This window comes from Anomaloglossus baeobatrachus, unplaced genomic scaffold, assembly GCF_048569485.1.
Source record: "Anomaloglossus baeobatrachus isolate aAnoBae1 unplaced genomic scaffold, aAnoBae1.hap1 Scaffold_601, whole genome shotgun sequence".
In the NCBI taxonomy this organism is placed as follows: Eukaryota; Metazoa; Chordata; class Amphibia; order Anura; family Aromobatidae; genus Anomaloglossus; species Anomaloglossus baeobatrachus.
In genome coordinates, this window is record NW_027444966.1 from 41,780 (window position 1) to 54,010 (window position 12,231).

Consider the following 12,231-nt stretch of genomic DNA (forward strand, 5'->3'; position numbering starts at 1 on the left):
CTCTCTCCCTAAGATGTGTCCGGCATAGGCCAGGGTGCCACTCGAGGCCCAAACCAATTCTGGTTATCGCTTCTCGGCCTTTTGGCTAAGATCAAGTGTAGTATCTGTTCTTATCAGTTTAATATCTGATACGTCCCCTATCTGGGGACCATATATTAAATGGATTTTTAGAACAGGGAGATGGAAAAAGAGCTTGCTCTGTCCACTCCACGCATTGACCTGGTATTGCAGTACCTCCAGGAACGGTGCACCCCTTCTTAACCCAGTTTCCAAAAGCAGAACTCAATTCACCTGATTCATATTAGCCCGATTTAATGAATTGGAAGAAAGCATACGTCTTCATATGCACCTCAATTTGGCCCATTCACTTTTCACACTTCCTCCTTTTGTTTTTTATCTTTCACACTTTTGACTTTCTTTATTCATCCAAATAGCAAACTCATCACCACTCAACCTGACCAACTCGGCTATGTCCCCGTGCTGCAGTTCTCTGTCTTATCTAGATCATTTGCAATTGAATGGAATAGATCCCTTTTGGACAAAGTGGATTCACCTGCTGCTGCAGTGACCACAGGTGTGATAACATCTAGAATTGGCATCTGGTGCGATCTCTCCGCTTCCACTCCAAAGAAAGTTACCTGTTTATTCCTATCATGCATTGGTTTTTGGGGTTTTCTTTGAGTAATGATGATCTCTTTAGTAGTCTGTTGGCGCCCTCTCCTGGAGGAATAGTTTGCTTGCTCTTGGACATTCTAAAAGAGAGGTCATGATAGACATTGAGCTTCTGAGCTCAATTGGGGACAGTCATGGGTGATGAATGTTTGCAACCTACTGCGAAGCCTCATACCGCAATATAAGGAACGTCAAATACTAAGAAAGGGCGGCCTATGAAAGAATTACTACTTTCAATAAGTACACTTAAACGGCTAATTGGGAATAGAAAAACTGTAAAAAGCCCTCTGAGAAAGCCCCCCTCTAACCTTTGATAGTAAGCTTTTCTGTAGTCTGCCTGTTGATGTATTTTCCGTTTGAACTGTGCACAACATGAAGAGACGGAACACTGGCGGCTTGTCACAATGCCCCCCGATGACATCACAATAGCGCTGCTGCCTAGAAAACAAGCTGCGCAGAAGAAGTTGTTCTTTGGGTGGGAGGGTGGGCTAGTGGAAGGAGGGGGCAATCTCTTTTTTTCCCGGGTGGTAGGGGGATGACAGGAGAAGGGAAGCGGGTGGTGAGAAAGGTACAGAGGGCAGGGTTTGGGGGCTGGGAAGGAAAGGGAAAAGATTAGGGTTTGGGGATGATGAAAGGGCTTTCTACGGGTAAGGATGGCAAAGGGTGGCAGTGACGGAAAGTCAGGCAACCTGTCCTGTCCGTCTTTTTGTATCGTGAATTGGAAAGACTGCAAGGGGGAGGGGAGTTGCTTGCGCCCTAAAGGAGGAGTTATTCAGATTCATTGCAGTGGGCGGCGGCTGCAAAACGCACCATTCTTCTTGTTTTGGCTCTGCAAAGCAGCCTTTTCAAGGGTTGGCTTGGGTGACAAAATGTCTTGTGTAGGCGTGGGTTTGTCTCCCTCTCGCTCTCTCTCCCTAAGATGTGTCCGGCATAGGCCAGGGTGCCACTCGAGGCCCAAACCAATTCTGGTTATCGCTTCTCGGCCTTTTGGCTAAGATCAAGTGTAGTATCTGTTCTTATCAGTTTAATATCTGATACGTCCCCTATCTGGGGACCATATATTAAATGGATTTTTAGAACAGGGAGATGGAAAAAGAGCTTGCTCTGTCCACTCCACGCATTGACCTGGTATTGCAGTACCTCCAGGAACGGTGCACCCCTTCTTAACCCAGTTTCCAAAAGCAGAACTCAATTCACCTGATTCATATTAGCCCGATTTAATGAATTGGAAGAAAGCATACGTCTTCATATGCACCTCAATTTGGCCCATTCACTTTTCACACTTCCTCCTTTTGTTTTTTATCTTTCACACTTTTGACTTTCTTTATTCATCCAAATAGCAAACTCATCACCACTCAACCTGACCAACTCGGCTATGTCCCCGTGCTGCAGTTCTCTGTCTTATCTAGATCATTTGCAATTGAATGGAATAGATCCCTTTTGGACAAAGTGGATTCACCTGCTGCTGCAGTGACCACAGGTGTGATAACATCTAGAATTGGCATCTGGTGCGATCTCTCCGCTTCCACTCCAAAGAAAGTTACCTGTTTATTCCTATCATGCATTGGTTTTTGGGGTTTTCTTTGAGTAATGATGATCTCTTTAGTAGTCTGTTGGCGCCCTCTCCTGGAGGAATAGTTTGCTTGCTCTTGGACATTCTAAAAGAGAGGTCATGATAGACATTGAGCTTCTGAGCTCAATTGGGGACAGTCATGGGTGATGAATGTTTGCAACCTACTGCGAAGCCTCATACCGCAATATAAGGAACGTCAAATACTAAGAAAGGGCGGCCTATGAAAGAATTACTACTTTCAATAAGTACACTTAAACGGCTAATTGGGAATAGAAAAACTGTAAAAAGCCCTCTGAGAAAGCCCCCCTCTAACCTTTGATAGTAAGCTTTTCTGTAGTCTGCCTGTTGATGTATTTTCCGTTTGAACTGTGCACAACATGAAGAGACGGAACACTGGCGGCTTGTCACAATGCCCCCCGATGACATCACAATAGCGCTGCTGCCTAGAAAACAAGCTGCGCAGAAGAAGTTGTTCTTTGGGTGGGAGGGTGGGCTAGTGGAAGGAGGGGGCAATCTCTTTTTTTCCCGGGTGGTAGGGGGATGACAGGAGAAGGGAAGCGGGTGGTGAGAAAGGTACAGAGGGCAGGGTTTGGGGGCTGGGAAGGAAAGGGAAAAGATTAGGGTTTGGGGATGATGAAAGGGCTTTCTACGGGTAAGGATGGCAAAGGGTGGCAGTGACGGAAAGTCAGGCAACCTGTCCTGTCCGTCTTTTTGTATCGTGAATTGGAAAGACTGCAAGGGGGAGGGGAGTTGCTTGCGCCCTAAAGGAGGAGTTATTCAGATTCATTGCAGTGGGCGGCGGCTGCAAAACGCACCATTCTTCTTGTTTTGGCTCTGCAAAGCAGCCTTTTCAAGGGTTGGCTTGGGTGACAAAATGTCTTGTGTAGGCGTGGGTTTGTCTCCCTCTCGCTCTCTCTCCCTAAGATGTGTCCGGCATAGGCCAGGGTGCCACTCGAGGCCCAAACCAATTCTGGTTATCGCTTCTCGGCCTTTTGGCTAAGATCAAGTGTAGTATCTGTTCTTATCAGTTTAATATCTGATACGTCCCCTATCTGGGGACCATATATTAAATGGATTTTTAGAACAGGGAGATGGAAAAAGAGCTTGCTCTGTCCACTCCACGCATTGACCTGGTATTGCAGTACCTCCAGGAACGGTGCACCCCTTCTTAACCCAGTTTCCAAAAGCAGAACTCAATTCACCTGATTCATATTAGCCCGATTTAATGAATTGGAAGAAAGCATACGTCTTCATATGCACCTCAATTTGGCCCATTCACTTTTCACACTTCCTCCTTTTGTTTTTTATCTTTCACACTTTTGACTTTCTTTATTCATCCAAATAGCAAACTCATCACCACTCAACCTGACCAACTCGGCTATGTCCCCGTGCTGCAGTTCTCTGTCTTATCTAGATCATTTGCAATTGAATGGAATAGATCCCTTTTGGACAAAGTGGATTCACCTGCTGCTGCAGTGACCACAGGTGTGATAACATCTAGAATTGGCATCTGGTGCGATCTCTCCGCTTCCACTCCAAAGAAAGTTACCTGTTTATTCCTATCATGCATTGGTTTTTGGGGTTTTCTTTGAGTAATGATGATCTCTTTAGTAGTCTGTTGGCGCCCTCTCCTGGAGGAATAGTTTGCTTGCTCTTGGACATTCTAAAAGAGAGGTCATGATAGACATTGAGCTTCTGAGCTCAATTGGGGACAGTCATGGGTGATGAATGTTTGCAACCTACTGCGAAGCCTCATACCGCAATATAAGGAACGTCAAATACTAAGAAAGGGCGGCCTATGAAAGAATTACTACTTTCAATAAGTACACTTAAACGGCTAATTGGGAATAGAAAAACTGTAAAAAGCCCTCTGAGAAAGCCCCCCTCTAACCTTTGATAGTAAGCTTTTCTGTAGTCTGCCTGTTGATGTATTTTCCGTTTGAACTGTGCACAACATGAAGAGACGGAACACTGGCGGCTTGTCACAATGCCCCCCGATGACATCACAATAGCGCTGCTGCCTAGAAAACAAGCTGCGCAGAAGAAGTTGTTCTTTGGGTGGGAGGGTGGGCTAGTGGAAGGAGGGGGCAATCTCTTTTTTTCCCGGGTGGTAGGGGGATGACAGGAGAAGGGAAGCGGGTGGTGAGAAAGGTACAGAGGGCAGGGTTTGGGGGCTGGGAAGGAAAGGGAAAAGATTAGGGTTTGGGGATGATGAAAGGGCTTTCTACGGGTAAGGATGGCAAAGGGTGGCAGTGACGGAAAGTCAGGCAACCTGTCCTGTCCGTCTTTTTGTATCGTGAATTGGAAAGACTGCAAGGGGGAGGGGAGTTGCTTGCGCCCTAAAGGAGGAGTTATTCAGATTCATTGCAGTGGGCGGCGGCTGCAAAACGCACCATTCTTCTTGTTTTGGCTCTGCAAAGCAGCCTTTTCAAGGGTTGGCTTGGGTGACAAAATGTCTTGTGTAGGCGTGGGTTTGTCTCCCTCTCGCTCTCTCTCCCTAAGATGTGTCCGGCATAGGCCAGGGTGCCACTCGAGGCCCAAACCAATTCTGGTTATCGCTTCTCGGCCTTTTGGCTAAGATCAAGTGTAGTATCTGTTCTTATCAGTTTAATATCTGATACGTCCCCTATCTGGGGACCATATATTAAATGGATTTTTAGAACAGGGAGATGGAAAAAGAGCTTGCTCTGTCCACTCCACGCATTGACCTGGTATTGCAGTACCTCCAGGAACGGTGCACCCCTTCTTAACCCAGTTTCCAAAAGCAGAACTCAATTCACCTGATTCATATTAGCCCGATTTAATGAATTGGAAGAAAGCATACGTCTTCATATGCACCTCAATTTGGCCCATTCACTTTTCACACTTCCTCCTTTTGTTTTTTATCTTTCACACTTTTGACTTTCTTTATTCATCCAAATAGCAAACTCATCACCACTCAACCTGACCAACTCGGCTATGTCCCCGTGCTGCAGTTCTCTGTCTTATCTAGATCATTTGCAATTGAATGGAATAGATCCCTTTTGGACAAAGTGGATTCACCTGCTGCTGCAGTGACCACAGGTGTGATAACATCTAGAATTGGCATCTGGTGCGATCTCTCCGCTTCCACTCCAAAGAAAGTTACCTGTTTATTCCTATCATGCATTGGTTTTTGGGGTTTTCTTTGAGTAATGATGATCTCTTTAGTAGTCTGTTGGCGCCCTCTCCTGGAGGAATAGTTTGCTTGCTCTTGGACATTCTAAAAGAGAGGTCATGATAGACATTGAGCTTCTGAGCTCAATTGGGGACAGTCATGGGTGATGAATGTTTGCAACCTACTGCGAAGCCTCATACCGCAATATAAGGAACGTCAAATACTAAGAAAGGGCGGCCTATGAAAGAATTACTACTTTCAATAAGTACACTTAAACGGCTAATTGGGAATAGAAAAACTGTAAAAAGCCCTCTGAGAAAGCCCCCCTCTAACCTTTGATAGTAAGCTTTTCTGTAGTCTGCCTGTTGATGTATTTTCCGTTTGAACTGTGCACAACATGAAGAGACGGAACACTGGCGGCTTGTCACAATGCCCCCCGATGACATCACAATAGCGCTGCTGCCTAGAAAACAAGCTGCGCAGAAGAAGTTGTTCTTTGGGTGGGAGGGTGGGCTAGTGGAAGGAGGGGGCAATCTCTTTTTTTCCCGGGTGGTAGGGGGATGACAGGAGAAGGGAAGCGGGTGGTGAGAAAGGTACAGAGGGCAGGGTTTGGGGGCTGGGAAGGAAAGGGAAAAGATTAGGGTTTGGGGATGATGAAAGGGCTTTCTACGGGTAAGGATGGCAAAGGGTGGCAGTGACGGAAAGTCAGGCAACCTGTCCTGTCCGTCTTTTTGTATCGTGAATTGGAAAGACTGCAAGGGGGAGGGGAGTTGCTTGCGCCCTAAAGGAGGAGTTATTCAGATTCATTGCAGTGGGCGGCGGCTGCAAAACGCACCATTCTTCTTGTTTTGGCTCTGCAAAGCAGCCTTTTCAAGGGTTGGCTTGGGTGACAAAATGTCTTGTGTAGGCGTGGGTTTGTCTCCCTCTCGCTCTCTCTCCCTAAGATGTGTCCGGCATAGGCCAGGGTGCCACTCGAGGCCCAAACCAATTCTGGTTATCGCTTCTCGGCCTTTTGGCTAAGATCAAGTGTAGTATCGCTTCTCGGCCTTTTGGCTAAGATCAAGTGTAGTGTTGTTCGAAGAGGTGGTTTAAGCTCCAGGCCACCTTAGTACAATGATACAATGCACACTGGAAGGTTGCGCTTGCTAGTACTCTGGGTGGATAGTATATTCATCAAGAGGAAAACATGGCCCTACCAGGATCGAGGCTATTAGACTGAGTAAGGGTGGGGGGCTATGGTACAACGTGCCCCAGGACTGACGACCCTGGAGTGAGTCTGAGCTTGCTGGCTTGGGACCCCGGCAAGCCTTGGGCTCTGTAGCACACCGTACCTTGCCTTTTCATACTTTTTGAGCATATTACCCTATCCTGGCCTTCTGGCTAGGAAGGGAAATTTTTTTAATCCCGGTCGGAGGTCTGGTCAGCTTTGGGCTGAGAAACTAACACCCGGTTGGAGGTCCGGGTCAGCTTCGGCTGAGAAACCAACACCTGGTTGGAGGTCTGGGTCAGCTTCGGCTGAGAAACCAACACCCGGTTGGAGGTCCGGTTAGCCTTGGGCTGAGAAACCAACACCGGTTGACGGTCCGGGCAGTTTTGGCTGCGAAACCAACAACTAGTAGCTCTCTACTCCACTTGGGTAAGATGCCTGGGTGGATGCTGGGAGCAACAACAAGGCTCAACCAGGCTTCGGCTTGGGGGAGCACCGAAGATCCCTGACCCTTGCTGTGGCCTTCTGGCTCGGAGGGACGGGGTTGATTTTTGGGGACCCTCTCCTCACGGTGGGGTCCACACGAATCCTAGCCTTTGCACTGTTTTTGGTGTGACTTCGGTCATGCATTTTTTGTGGTGCTTTGGAAAGCTTCATTAAATCAAAAATCTGTTCTTATCAGTTTAATATCTGATACGTCCCCTATCTGGGGACCATATATTAAATGGATTTTTAGAACAGGGAGATGGAAAAAGAGCTTGCTCTGTCCACTCCACGCATTGACCTGGTATTGCAGTACCTCCAGGAACGGTGCACCCCTTCTTAACCCAGTTTCCAAAAGCAGAACTCAATTCACCTGATTCATATTAGCCCGATTTAATGAATTGGAAGAAAGCATACGTCTTCATATGCACCTCAATTTGGCCCATTCACTTTTCACACTTCCTCCTTTTGTTTTTTATCTTTCACACTTTTGACTTTCTTTATTCATCCAAATAGCAAACTCATCACCACTCAACCTGACCAACTCGGCTATGTCCCCGTGCTGCAGTTCTCTGTCTTATCTAGATCATTTGCAATTGAATGGAATAGATCCCTTTTGGACAAAGTGGATTCACCTGCTGCTGCAGTGACCACAGGTGTGATAACATCTAGAATTGGCATCTGGTGCGATCTCTCCGCTTCCACTCCAAAGAAAGTTACCTGTTTATTCCTATCATGCATTGGTTTTTGGGGTTTTCTTTGAGTAATGATGATCTCTTTAGTAGTCTGTTGGCGCCCTCTCCTGGAGGAATAGTTTGCTTGCTCTTGGACATTCTAAAAGAGAGGTCATGATAGACATTGAGCTTCTGAGCTCAATTGGGGACAGTCATGGGTGATGAATGTTTGCAACCTACTGCGAAGCCTCATACCGCAATATAAGGAACGTCAAATACTAAGAAAGGGCGGCCTATGAAAGAATTACTACTTTCAATAAGTACACTTAAACGGCTAATTGGGAATAGAAAAACTGTAAAAAGCCCTCTGAGAAAGCCCCCCTCTAACCTTTGATAGTAAGCTTTTCTGTAGTCTGCCTGTTGATGTATTTTCCGTTTGAACTGTGCACAACATGAAGAGACGGAACACTGGCGGCTTGTCACAATGCCCCCCGATGACATCACAATAGCGCTGCTGCCTAGAAAACAAGCTGCGCAGAAGAAGTTGTTCTTTGGGTGGGAGGGTGGGCTAGTGGAAGGAGGGGGCAATCTCTTTTTTTCCCGGGTGGTAGGGGGATGACAGGAGAAGGGAAGCGGGTGGTGAGAAAGGTACAGAGGGCAGGGTTTGGGGGCTGGGAAGGAAAGGGAAAAGATTAGGGTTTGGGGATGATGAAAGGGCTTTCTACGGGTAAGGATGGCAAAGGGTGGCAGTGACGGAAAGTCAGGCAACCTGTCCTGTCCGTCTTTTTGTATCGTGAATTGGAAAGACTGCAAGGGGGAGGGGAGTTGCTTGCGCCCTAAAGGAGGAGTTATTCAGATTCATTGCAGTGGGCGGCGGCTGCAAAACGCACCATTCTTCTTGTTTTGGCTCTGCAAAGCAGCCTTTTCAAGGGTTGGCTTGGGTGACAAAATGTCTTGTGTAGGCGTGGGTTTGTCTCCCTCTCGCTCTCTCTCCCTAAGATGTGTCCGGCATAGGCCAGGGTGCCACTCGAGGCCCAAACCAATTCTGGTTATCGCTTCTCGGCCTTTTGGCTAAGATCAAGTGTAGTATCTGTTCTTATCAGTTTAATATCTGATACGTCCCCTATCTGGGGACCATATATTAAATGGATTTTTAGAACAGGGAGATGGAAAAAGAGCTTGCTCTGTCCACTCCACGCATTGACCTGGTATTGCAGTACCTCCAGGAACGGTGCACCCCTTCTTAACCCAGTTTCCAAAAGCAGAACTCAATTCACCTGATTCATATTAGCCCGATTTAATGAATTGGAAGAAAGCATACGTCTTCATATGCACCTCAATTTGGCCCATTCACTTTTCACACTTCCTCCTTTTGTTTTTTATCTTTCACACTTTTGACTTTCTTTATTCATCCAAATAGCAAACTCATCACCACTCAACCTGACCAACTCGGCTATGTCCCCGTGCTGCAGTTCTCTGTCTTATCTAGATCATTTGCAATTGAATGGAATAGATCCCTTTTGGACAAAGTGGATTCACCTGCTGCTGCAGTGACCACAGGTGTGATAACATCTAGAATTGGCATCTGGTGCGATCTCTCCGCTTCCACTCCAAAGAAAGTTACCTGTTTATTCCTATCATGCATTGGTTTTTGGGGTTTTCTTTGAGTAATGATGATCTCTTTAGTAGTCTGTTGGCGCCCTCTCCTGGAGGAATAGTTTGCTTGCTCTTGGACATTCTAAAAGAGAGGTCATGATAGACATTGAGCTTCTGAGCTCAATTGGGGACAGTCATGGGTGATGAATGTTTGCAACCTACTGCGAAGCCTCATACCGCAATATAAGGAACGTCAAATACTAAGAAAGGGCGGCCTATGAAAGAATTACTACTTTCAATAAGTACACTTAAACGGCTAATTGGGAATAGAAAAACTGTAAAAAGCCCTCTGAGAAAGCCCCCCTCTAACCTTTGATAGTAAGCTTTTCTGTAGTCTGCCTGTTGATGTATTTTCCGTTTGAACTGTGCACAACATGAAGAGACGGAACACTGGCGGCTTGTCACAATGCCCCCCGATGACATCACAATAGCGCTGCTGCCTAGAAAACAAGCTGCGCAGAAGAAGTTGTTCTTTGGGTGGGAGGGTGGGCTAGTGGAAGGAGGGGGCAATCTCTTTTTTTCCCGGGTGGTAGGGGGATGACAGGAGAAGGGAAGCGGGTGGTGAGAAAGGTACAGAGGGCAGGGTTTGGGGGCTGGGAAGGAAAGGGAAAAGATTAGGGTTTGGGGATGATGAAAGGGCTTTCTACGGGTAAGGATGGCAAAGGGTGGCAGTGACGGAAAGTCAGGCAACCTGTCCTGTCCGTCTTTTTGTATCGTGAATTGGAAAGACTGCAAGGGGGAGGGGAGTTGCTTGCGCCCTAAAGGAGGAGTTATTCAGATTCATTGCAGTGGGCGGCGGCTGCAAAACGCACCATTCTTCTTGTTTTGGCTCTGCAAAGCAGCCTTTTCAAGGGTTGGCTTGGGTGACAAAATGTCTTGTGTAGGCGTGGGTTTGTCTCCCTCTCGCTCTCTCTCCCTAAGATGTGTCCGGCATAGGCCAGGGTGCCACTCGAGGCCCAAACCAATTCTGGTTATCGCTTCTCGGCCTTTTGGCTAAGATCAAGTGTAGTATCTGTTCTTATCAGTTTAATATCTGATACGTCCCCTATCTGGGGACCATATATTAAATGGATTTTTAGAACAGGGAGATGGAAAAAGAGCTTGCTCTGTCCACTCCACGCATTGACCTGGTATTGCAGTACCTCCAGGAACGGTGCACCCCTTCTTAACCCAGTTTCCAAAAGCAGAACTCAATTCACCTGATTCATATTAGCCCGATTTAATGAATTGGAAGAAAGCATACGTCTTCATATGCACCTCAATTTGGCCCATTCACTTTTCACACTTCCTCCTTTTGTTTTTTATCTTTCACACTTTTGACTTTCTTTATTCATCCAAATAGCAAACTCATCACCACTCAACCTGACCAACTCGGCTATGTCCCCGTGCTGCAGTTCTCTGTCTTATCTAGATCATTTGCAATTGAATGGAATAGATCCCTTTTGGACAAAGTGGATTCACCTGCTGCTGCAGTGACCACAGGTGTGATAACATCTAGAATTGGCATCTGGTGCGATCTCTCCGCTTCCACTCCAAAGAAAGTTACCTGTTTATTCCTATCATGCATTGGTTTTTGGGGTTTTCTTTGAGTAATGATGATCTCTTTAGTAGTCTGTTGGCGCCCTCTCCTGGAGGAATAGTTTGCTTGCTCTTGGACATTCTAAAAGAGAGGTCATGATAGACATTGAGCTTCTGAGCTCAATTGGGGACAGTCATGGGTGATGAATGTTTGCAACCTACTGCGAAGCCTCATACCGCAATATAAGGAACGTCAAATACTAAGAAAGGGCGGCCTATGAAAGAATTACTACTTTCAATAAGTACACTTAAACGGCTAATTGGGAATAGAAAAACTGTAAAAAGCCCTCTGAGAAAGCCCCCCTCTAACCTTTGATAGTAAGCTTTTCTGTAGTCTGCCTGTTGATGTATTTTCCGTTTGAACTGTGCACAACATGAAGAGACGGAACACTGGCGGCTTGTCACAATGCCCCCCGATGACATCACAATAGCGCTGCTGCCTAGAAAACAAGCTGCGCAGAAGAAGTTGTTCTTTGGGTGGGAGGGTGGGCTAGTGGAAGGAGGGGGCAATCTCTTTTTTTCCCGGGTGGTAGGGGGATGACAGGAGAAGGGAAGCGGGTGGTGAGAAAGGTACAGAGGGCAGGGTTTGGGGGCTGGGAAGGAAAGGGAAAAGATTAGGGTTTGGGGATGATGAAAGGGCTTTCTACGGGTAAGGATGGCAAAGGGTGGCAGTGACGGAAAGTCAGGCAACCTGTCCTGTCCGTCTTTTTGTATCGTGAATTGGAAAGACTGCAAGGGGGAGGGGAGTTGCTTGCGCCCTAAAGGAGGAGTTATTCAGATTCATTGCAGTGGGCGGCGGCTGCAAAACGCACCATTCTTCTTGTTTTGGCTCTGCAAAGCAGCCTTTTCAAGGGTTGGCTTGGGTGACAAAATGTCTTGTGTAGGCGTGGGTTTGTCTCCCTCTCGCTCTCTCTCCCTAAGATGTGTCCGGCATAGGCCAGGGTGCCACTCGAGGCCCAAACCAATTCTGGTTATCGCTTCTCGGCCTTTTGGCTAAGATCAAGTGTAGTATCTGTTCTTATCAGTTTAATATCTGATACGTCCCCTATCTGGGGACCATATATTAAATGGATTTTTAGAACAGGGAGATGGAAAAAGAGCTTGCTCTGTCCACTCCACGCATTGACCTGGTATTGCAGTACCTCCAGGAACGGTGCACCCCTTCTTAACCCAGTTTCCAAAAGCAGAACTCAATTCACCTGATTCATATTAGCCCGATTTAATGAATTGGAAGAAAGCATACGTCTTCATA

The 12,231-nt window shown here is 46.7% G+C and overlaps 8 non-coding genes and 1 pseudogene across 8 annotated transcripts; all 9 read left to right on the plus strand.

The window, feature by feature from the left end:
* Positions 1–65: 65 nt before the first annotated feature.
* On the plus strand, positions 66–256 carry LOC142285614 (U2 spliceosomal RNA). The gene has a single exon (XR_012746976.1). It is a non-coding gene; the product is annotated as a U2 spliceosomal RNA (small nuclear RNA).
* A 1,387-nt stretch (positions 257–1,643) lies between these two features.
* On the plus strand, positions 1,644–1,834 carry LOC142285616 (U2 spliceosomal RNA). Its single transcript, XR_012746977.1, has one exon. It is a non-coding gene; the product is annotated as a U2 spliceosomal RNA (small nuclear RNA).
* A 1,387-nt stretch (positions 1,835–3,221) lies between these two features.
* On the plus strand, positions 3,222–3,412 carry LOC142285617 (U2 spliceosomal RNA). Its single transcript, XR_012746978.1, has one exon. It is a non-coding gene; the product is annotated as a U2 spliceosomal RNA (small nuclear RNA).
* Positions 3,413–4,799: 1,387 nt separating this feature from the next.
* LOC142285618 (U2 spliceosomal RNA) lies at positions 4,800–4,990 on the plus strand. The gene has a single exon (XR_012746979.1). It is a non-coding gene; the product is annotated as a U2 spliceosomal RNA (small nuclear RNA).
* A 1,387-nt stretch (positions 4,991–6,377) lies between these two features.
* LOC142285601 (U2 spliceosomal RNA) lies at positions 6,378–6,531 on the plus strand (annotated as a pseudogene).
* A 685-nt stretch (positions 6,532–7,216) lies between these two features.
* On the plus strand, positions 7,217–7,409 carry LOC142285582 (U2 spliceosomal RNA). Its single transcript, XR_012746955.1, has one exon. It is a non-coding gene; the product is annotated as a U2 spliceosomal RNA (small nuclear RNA).
* Positions 7,410–8,796: 1,387 nt separating this feature from the next.
* Positions 8,797–8,987, plus strand: LOC142285619 (U2 spliceosomal RNA). The gene has a single exon (XR_012746980.1). It is a non-coding gene; the product is annotated as a U2 spliceosomal RNA (small nuclear RNA).
* A 1,387-nt stretch (positions 8,988–10,374) lies between these two features.
* Positions 10,375–10,565, plus strand: LOC142285620 (U2 spliceosomal RNA). The gene has a single exon (XR_012746981.1). It is a non-coding gene; the product is annotated as a U2 spliceosomal RNA (small nuclear RNA).
* Positions 10,566–11,952: 1,387 nt separating this feature from the next.
* On the plus strand, positions 11,953–12,143 carry LOC142285621 (U2 spliceosomal RNA). The gene has a single exon (XR_012746982.1). It is a non-coding gene; the product is annotated as a U2 spliceosomal RNA (small nuclear RNA).
* Positions 12,144–12,231: the final 88 nt, after the last annotated feature.